A 9,686-nucleotide genomic window follows, 5' to 3' on the forward strand; every position below is an offset into this window, starting at 1 on the left:
CATTCCTGGCCTTGCGTTCGCTACCTCGCCTCTCTTCCCTTGCGCCCGCCTTCTCCTTCCTCTCCCCGCCTCCCGCCGCCGGCCACTTTCGGTTCTGCTACGTTCCGGCCCGAGAAGCTCATTGCACTGCCTCCTCCCAGCCCGCGCAGAGCACCGGAACCGCGAGCTGGGCACACCGGGCGGGGGCGTAAGGGGATCGACGCGCGGCGACCAAGCCCACTTGGGCCCCGAACCTTCAGTGTGTACCCTCCTGAAGGGAGACAGAAAGGATGGGAGGATTGGGGGTTTTTAAGGGCTCTGAAGGAGATGTAGCTAGACCCACCAATGGTTTCCAAACTATGCTGCACAGTAGATGTGGGCGTTAGGCATTTTCCTTTTTCTTTTTTTAAATCCCCAGGTGATTGCACTGTGCAGCAAAGTTTGGAACCCACTTGGCTAAAGGTATTACCAGCTGAATCACCTGAGAAGGTTCAAGTTCATCACCGGGGCAGAGTGGGTGGCATTTGGGGCTTTTCGACCCAGTTTCAGAGCGATAGTATTTGATCAGTAGTATTTAGATAAGTAGTAGTGGGGAGGTGTGAAGATGATTCTATTTTAAGAGATAATGAAGACACTGGAAAGTGTTAATCAGCTTAACACAGGGTCTCTGTTTATGGGTTTTGCAACACAGGCTTCAGTGAAGCTGAATTGTTTAGGATTCCCTCTGCAGTTGGCTTTTTGAAAAATGCTCTCATTCTTCCTCGGGGCGCCTGCATCCTTGGGCAACTCCTCATCCCCATCACTGCATATATATATCTAGTGTTTTCTTAATCTCCTCTCTCAGCTTTCTTTTCATTCCCACCTGCAGCATCAGAAAGTGTAGTGGTTGCTATGCCTTTGGCACTGCCAGCTCCAATCCATTCTAACATCAACACCAGGTTATTACTCCCCCCCAAAACAAAGCAGCCTTGTCCCTATGCAAATATTAACAGCTGACTACCCCAAAATAAAGTGCCTATGTTTTACTTACCCTTCCAGCCTTTCACCTAGAACTTCAGCTCCAGGCTAAACTTACTTCCAGAACCCCTCTGATTTTACCCTCCTTCCTCTGAAAAAAATCACTGGCGCCCTTCCAGCCTGGATCCACAAAGTCTTCTCACAACTGCAACCCACAGCCATCTTCCCAGCCCTGAACTCCAAGAGAGGCATTGCTAGTACACCTTACTTGACAATCATATATTGCCTTGAGACATGCAAATTGAATCTTGCATCTTGGCATACTCCTCTGCCCTTTTGCCTCCTACCAGGTGCTAACAGAGTATAGTAATAAGCAAAAGAACATTTTGTCATGTGTTTCTTAAAGTTAAGGTCTCAAAACCACCTGCACTGGAGTCATCTGGAAAGCTGTTTTATAATACAGACTCCTGGGCTCTAGTGTAGACTTGCGTTTTAGCCAGAGCCTCAGGTAAATCTTAGGCTTGCTAAGGTCTGAAAATGAAATAAAGGTTAAAAAAAACTCTTGATTTTGCCCTAGAGACATATTTCTCCAACTGAGGATGATTTCACTCCACTACTCACCACCATATACATAGGAAAATCTTCTCATCTGTAAAGTGTATGAAGATTGAACAGAAATGTTTAATGAGGCTGCTAATATCGTGAGTGGCTAAGGGAGGCCACTGAAGTCATGGGGAACTACTACAACGAGTGTTCCATACCAAGTGAAGCTTGTTGCCTATTTTCTACAGAAATGTCTTCATTGCTTATTTTAAAAGTTCGGTAAGTTTCTGTTTTGTTTTTTTCAGTTAACCTCTATTTTTGCCAAGCAAGACTGATTTTATAGTCCTCATCAAGCAGTAATTTGTATAAAAATTCTCTTCAAAATAAATTTAAGTTAAAAAAGAACATAGGGTGAGCAATAATAACCAAGATAGCAAAAAGATGTGGCCAAAACCATGAAGGAAGTATATGAATGACAACTTGGAGATGACTTGCTAAGGAAAACAACTGGAGAATGGTGACTTACTGGCTTTGAATCTGTGAAGGCTTAACAGAAGAAGAATGCGGATGGATTATCCTTCAACCCTAGAGAAGACAGAACTGGAGACTGTTATATGTTCTTTATTTTAAAAAGCTGCTTCATTGATAGATGTGTTAACTTGATTGTGGTAATCATTTCACAGTGTATATGTATATCAAATCATGTTGTACACTTTAAATACATACAATTTTATTTATCAACTATACCTCGATAAAGCTGGAAAAAAAAAAAAAAGAAAGCTGCCTCATAGAATCAATTAAGCACTGGAACTGACTTTTGGGTAGAGTATTTGCTTCTTTGAAATTTAAGAATAAACCATTGTGTTCCTTAAAATCAGCAGAATTAGAGACTTAAAGATCTTATAATCGAGGCCTTTATTTTATAGATGAGGACACTGAGATTCAAAAAAGTGAAATGAGTTTCAGGCCTAAAGTAGCCAAACTAGTTAACCACAAAGTTGGGATTAGAACACAAGTCTCCTTCTACTGGTGTTTATGCTGATTATGTCCAGTGAACTGAATTATTAGAGGACTCTTAAATTACCTTACTGCCTGAGGATTTCTAGTTATCTGAATACCATACCCTGATTGAGGTAGAATTCTGGGACCAGAGTGAGAAATCACACAGTTTGGATCATATGGTTTCTTCAACACAGCCCAGGTTCTTTGCAATTTTATCTTGAGTTTTAGATTTGAAGGAAACTAAAGGAATTAGAAATGTGAGTTATTTAACTGAGATGTTAAAATGAAAAGTTCTACTCTCCTAACCAAGAAAGAGCTCCTGGAAGTAGGAAACAATTTAATTTGGAAGGAGTTAGAAAATAGCTGATTTAACATATCTAATCCAAAAGTCTAAAATGGCATGGTATCTAAGAAAAGGGCTAGGTTTGAAATTTATATTCAGTGGAAAAATAAATGTGCTAAGAGAAAATTTTTATTAATCAACTCATATGTGTTTGAAATTAAGTAAATCTACTAAAAACCAAACCTTGAATTTGGGAGGTTAATCCTTTGAAAACATAGCTAAGAAATTTTTTATGAAAATTAATAGGGGTTACTTATCAGAAAACCCATTAGAATATAAATGGTACATAAGGTTCCTCTGCACTTTTCAAGAAATTATAATTTATTTTAAATTTTGTAACTGAAATATTAAAGTACAACGAGGTGGCTTCTCATGTAGAGACTGAGAATACTGCTTCCCTACAGTAACCCATTTTCAGTAGAAATATTTAATATGCTTTTAAGTAAATAAATGCCTCATGCAGTGATCTTTATGACTCTCTAAATCCACTTGCCCCTAGTCAGGTGATAGCATTTCCTCTTGCCAGTGATTGATATGGGAGTGGACATGCACATCAGTCATGATTAGGTTCACTGGAAGCTAATGAAAACCCAAATCAAAAGTTTTTATTTTCTCACATATCTGCAGGTAGGAAGTCCAATGCTTGTAAAGTCAGGTCCCTGAAGTCATCAGGGACCCAGGCTTCTTTCAGCTTTTCATCTCACCAGCTCTTTGAGTATATCCTTGTCCTCATGATCCCAAATGATCGTGAAAGCTTCACTCATCTTGTTTGCATTCCAGAAATCAGAATGGAGGAAGAGATAAAAGAGAATGCTGCCTCCCTTTTAAAGATACTTCCTAGATGTTCTACATAAAATTTTTACTTACATTTCATTGACTAGAACTTGGTCATATGGCCAAATATTGATGCAAGAGAAGCAAGGAAATACGGTTTTTTAGTTGGTTAACCATATGCCCAGATAAAAACCAGGATAATATTACTACATAAAGTGGGGAGAATGGATATTCAGAAGGTACTAGAAGTCTCCAACATGGCACGAAGCCCAATTCTGTAAACAACAGTTGTAAGGAATCTCTGCTATTGTATTTCTGGGAAAGATTTCTCTATTTCTAAAAAAGTGGACATGAGAAAAGAAGGTCCTTTCAGCCTTTACATATTTCAAGGCCTGATGTGATTCCTGGAACTCAGCCAGTCTTGCTACCAGTCTGAAGATGGAGTCAGCAGATGGAGCTGGGCAGAGCCCAAAGAACTGCAGAGTAAGGGAGCCCAGCATGTCATTCTTGACACCAGCCCTACCTCTGGTCTTTTTTATATTAGATATAACAAACTTACCTATTGTTTAAACAAGATTGAGTTAGAGTTTTATTTTACTTGCAGCTAAGAGTCTCACTTTTAAAGATATCATTTCAAAATTTTGGTAACTTCCACCAAAGAGTGCTATAATCATAATACATTCTGAACACTAATTAGGACACATTGTTCTACACTTTTGTATTGTTCTTATTAACATAAAACGAAATAATGTTGAGAGAGTAGGCTTTGGGGAAAAAAGCCCAGATAAGCAAGAGTTAGTTACATAGCCCGCCCTGATAACTTAAGAACCTCTGGATTAAATCATGCTTGAAACTCATTCTAAGAGCAGACTTTTCAATTACAAGAGCCAATAAATTTCTTTATTATGTAAGTTAGTTTGAATTGGATTTGCAGGTATTTCTGTTAAAAGCACCCTAAATGCGAGATTCTCAAACTTTAATGAACATACAAATCACCTGAGAATCTTGTTAAACTGTAGATTCTAACTCAGCAGTCATGGTCTACATCTTAACAAGCTCCTAAGTGATGCTGCTGCTGCTAGTCCATAAATTACACTTCGAACAGCAGAGTTCTGCTACTTAATGCAAGGATTTTCCACCTGTGCATTGCTACCTTACTTTCACAGAGAGAAGGCCAGGTGGGGATGGGCTTGGATGGAATAGCTGTTGAGATACCCCAAAGGTGAAGGTCTAGGTCCAGAGAGAAGTCTAAAATGAGGGTGAGTACTGCTTCTATAAGTTAGAACCAGGCAATGGGCCACAAGTTCTGGTAGCAGAAGACAGAAAATCAGGAACTGAAAAGAGGAAATTTTAGAAAAAGGAAAAGGCTCTTAGCCCAGCACTTCTAGAAAGCAGAGCCTGGGCAAAGATTAAAGTGCTGACACTTTACAGAAGAAATGCAAACACAAGGCAAAAAAAAAGAGGTGAAGCAGTGAATCAGAATCTGCATTTTAACAAGATCCTTGGATGATTATGTGTACACTGAAGTTTGAGAAGCACTGTTCTAGCTACTATATGCTTTAAAAAAGAGTTGATTTATTTTATTTTTAGTTTCAACTATACATTGGTTAGACATTTATATAGTTTATGAAATGATCCCCCTAATTACTCTATCTTCCTTTTGACTCTACACCTCACCATTACACTGCTGTTGACTGCATTCCCTATGCCGTGCTCCCCATCCCTGTGACCATTTAGAAACTACTGAATTGTACTTCTTTAACCCTTCACCTCATTCTCCCAGCCCCCTAATCCTCTCCCCTCTGGCTGTCACCAGATTGTCCTCTACATTTGTGAGTCTGCTTTCGATTCATTTGTTCTTTTTGTTTCTTAGATTCCACATATAAGTAAAATCATATGGTATTTATCTTTTTTTATCTGACTTATTTCGCTCAGCATAACCTCTAGGTCCATCCGTGTTGATGCAAATGGCAAGATTTCTTTTTTATGGCTAATATTCCATTGTATATATGGATCATAACTTCTTTATTCAATCATCTGTTGATGGGCATTTAGGTTGCTTCCATATCTTAGCTACTGTAAATAGAGCTGCCATGAACATAGGGATGTATAGATCTTTACAAATTATTATTTTGGTTCTCTTTAGATAAATACCCAAAAGTGCAATTGCTTGGTCAAAAGGTATATCCATTTTTAATTTTTTTGAGGAACTCCAGGCTGTTTTCATAGTGACAGTACCAATTTGCAATCTCACTAATAGTGTATGAGAGTTCCCTTTTCTCCACATCCTCATCAACACTTGTCGTTCTTTGATTTATTGATAGCCATTCTGACAGGTATAAGGTGATATCTCATTGTGGTTTTAATTTGCATTTCTCTGATGATTAGTGACCTCGAGCATCTTTTCATATGTCTATTGGCTGTCTGTATATACTCTTTGGAGAAATGCCTTTTCAGGTCTTTGCCCATTTTTTAAAAAAAAATTTTTAGGCGAGGCAACCGTTGGTTGACCTCACAGATTGCAAGGACCTTGTCAGCTTACAATCCCTTATTTTTATTTTTACGCCTACAGCTCCTGGTCTTCCTAGGTGGTCTCCCATCCAAGTACTAACCAGGCCCAACCCTGCTTAGCTTCCGAGATCAGATGAGACTGGGCTTGTTCAGGGTGGCATGGCCATAGACGGTCTTTGCCCATTTTATAATAGGAATTTTGGGTTTTTTTGGTGTTGAATTGTATGAGTTCTTTATATATTTCAGATATTAACTCCTTATCATATATATCATCAGTGAATATCTTCTCCATTTGGTAAGTTATCTTTTCATTTTGTTAATGGTTTCCTCTGCTGTGCAAAAACTTTGTAGTTTGATGTAGTTCCATTTGTTTATTTTTTTCTTTTGTTTCCCTTGCCCAAGAAGATATATCTGAAAAGAAATTACTAGTAGCAATATAAGAGAGATTACTGCCTATATTTTTTCTAGAGTTTTATGGTTTCGGGTCTTACATTTAAGTCTTTAATCCATTTTGAGTCTATTCTTGTATATGGTGTAAGAAGATGGTCCAGTTTTATTGTTTTGCATGTATCTGTTCAATTTTCTCAACACTATTTACTGAAGAGACTGTCTTTACCCCATTGTATATTCTTGCTTCCTTTGTCATAGATTAAATGAGTGTATAGACGTAGATTTAATTTCTGGGCTCTCTATTCTGTTCCATTGATCAATATATCTGTTTTTATGCCAGTATCATGCTGTTTTGATTACTGTAGGCTTATAGTATAGTTTGATATCAAGTAGTGTAATAACTCTAACTTTGTTCTTCTTTCTCAAGATTGCTGTGTCTATTGGGGATCTTTAATGGTTCCATATGAATTTCAAGGTTATTTGTTTCAGCAAAAAAAGAGTTGTTTTTGAGCTCCAGTCAAGATGGTGGGGTGGGTAAATACTGTGCATGCTTCTTCCCATGACCACATTAAAACTGCAACTAAATTGTGAAACAGTAACCTGGAAAATGATCTGAAGACTAGCTGAACAAAACTCCTATAATTGAGAATATAAGGAGGAGACCACATTGAGACTGTTAAGACAGGCAGAGTTTCGAAACAGGCTGGTCCCAAACCCATTGTGGTGGTTGAGCATTATCAGGAGGGATATCTTGGCTGTGGAGATCCCCCCAAAGAAATGAGGGGCCTAAGCCCCACACTGGGCTCCCCAGCCCAGGGTCTGAGTGCCGGGAAGAGGGTTCCCCACAAAATCCAGCTGTGAAAACCAGTGGAGATTCTAGCTGTCCAGGTGAAACAGAAGGCACCTGGTAATCCAGAAGTTCCCTTAAAGGGCCTGCACACAGAATCACTCACTCACAGGCACTCACCCTGGGCTCTGGCAGAGAGGAACAACAGCTCGGGAGGTGCCAGGAACATACAGGGAAAGACTGAGTTGTGTGGCTTCAGGGAGAGAGCTGGAGGGGCAGCCACCATTATCCTTGTGTTGAGCCTTCCTTCTGTGCAGCCTAGAGATGGGCGCCATCTTGCCTGTGTTGAGCCAGGTGAGATCTGCTCACTTCACCCCAGTAACTCCCTGTGAACCCACCCCACTCGACTCTCAAATTGCATATGGCAATTTTGTTACTAGACAACCAGCTCCAATCTGTGCTCTCAGCAGGAGGTTTATTCCATAGTAATCAACAGGCCTCAGCTCCAGCACTTAGGAGACACTTTTGGTGGCAGGCAACAAGCCCCAGCCGTAGCTGCCGTATTTCTTGAACAAATTTCAGGGGTTTATGAGCCTGAGGTGAGCAGTGTCTGGCCTCGGCATAAGTTGAGATTTTTGCGAGTGGCCACAGGCTCAGAACTGGCAGCAAATCTGAATCTGCACCAACCTGGGAAACACCTCTTGCCTTACCTTAGTGACTCCCTGAGACCCCATTCCATCCGATGTCGGTACTCCCAAGGCTCATTCAGCAGCTGAGCATTACAGGCACTTGGTAGGCAGCCTTAGGCCTAAGGGTATCCTGGGCCTTTTGCTGAGCTGCCCCAAGCCCAGTATTTATGGCAGTTGGATTCAGTTTGCCGCATGGCCTCTCCCACATGCCGCCAGGTCCAATCCATTCAGCAACCAAACGGATAGCTTTGTAGCTTTTATCAGGTAGCCTTCGTTCAGTCACAGGCAGTGGCTGACCTTGGCCTGCACAGGTTCCAGAACCAACACCCCCAGATGTTGGCATTAGACCTCAACAGAACATCATCTGATTAGCTCCACAAGTGGCACAACCAAAGGTTGGTCACTATAGGCACACAAGCCTGCTAGGGCAAACTGCATTCCATGGGGTCAGCCCCTATATAGCAGCTGATACGCTGTGAGCATGGCCAGTCTTCACAATCAGGCAGCCTGAGAATCAATCCTACTTGCTGACATGCCAACAACAATCAAAGCTCAACTACAACAGGAGGACACATATGACCACACAAGGGTCACTCCTGAACTACTTGACACTGTGCCACTGATCCACACAGTGTACCTACTACATCAGGCTACCTGGATAAGACTGGGAGACTAATACATAGAAATGAACATAGAGAAGCAGCCAAAACATGAAAACAAAGAAACATGTCCCAAATGAAAGAAGAGAGGAAAACTCTAGGAAAAAAAAAATGAGCTAAACAAAATGGAGGCAAGCAACCTACCAGATGCAGAATTCAAAACAATGGGTTTAAGGACACTCGATATACTTAAGGGAAGTATATATGAGCTCAGTGAGAACTTCAACAAAGACATAGTAAGCATATAAAAGGACATAGAAACCATAAAAGAATCAGTCAGAAATGAAGAATACAATAACTTAAATAAAGAATACTTTTGGAGGAATTAATGAAGATTAGATGAAGAAAAGGATTGAAGCAGCAATTTAGAAGATAAGGCGGAAGAAAACACCCAATCAGAACAGTAACAAGAAAAAAAAAATCCAAAAAGTAAGGACAGTTTAAGGGGCTCTTGGGACAACATCAAGCATACCAACATTTGCATCGTAAGGGTACCAGAAGGAGAAACAAGAGAGATATGAACTGAAAACCCATTTCAAGAAATAATGACTGAAAACTTCCAAATCTGATGAAGGAAACAGATATGTGACCCCAGGAAGCACAGAGAGTCCCAAATAAGATAAACCCAAAGAAGCCTACACCAAGACACAACATAATTAAAATGCCAAAGGTTAAAGACAAAGAGAAATTCTTAAAAGGAGCAAGAGCAAACAAAGAGACTCATGGACATGGACAATAGACTAGTGGTTACCAGATGGGAAGGGGGAGGAGGGGGAGGTAGATGGGGTAAAAGGGGTCAAATATGTGGTGACAGAAAGAAATCTAACAACTATGGGAGGTGAACACACAGTGTACATATATATATGCCTTATTGTTAAAATGTACAACTGAAACTTATTGGATTTCATTAACCAATGTCACCATAAAAAATAAATTTTTCTCAAAAGAAACTTTGCAGGTCAGAAGAGATTGGCATAAAATATTCAAAGTGATAAAAAGCAAGGACCTACAACAAAGACTACCCAGCAAGGCTATTAATTAAAATGGAAAGA

General features: G+C 40.1%; 1 pseudogene; it reads right to left on the minus strand.

Annotated features, from left to right (window-relative positions):
* Positions 1–6,161: 6,161 nt before the first annotated feature.
* On the minus strand, positions 6,162–6,280 carry LOC112473577 (annotated as a pseudogene).
* Between the last annotated feature and the right edge of the window lie 3,406 nt (positions 6,281–9,686).

Source organism: Pteropus alecto, unplaced genomic scaffold, assembly GCF_000325575.1.
Source record: "Pteropus alecto unplaced genomic scaffold, ASM32557v1 scaffold109, whole genome shotgun sequence".
Taxonomy (NCBI): Eukaryota; Metazoa; Chordata; class Mammalia; order Chiroptera; family Pteropodidae; genus Pteropus; species Pteropus alecto.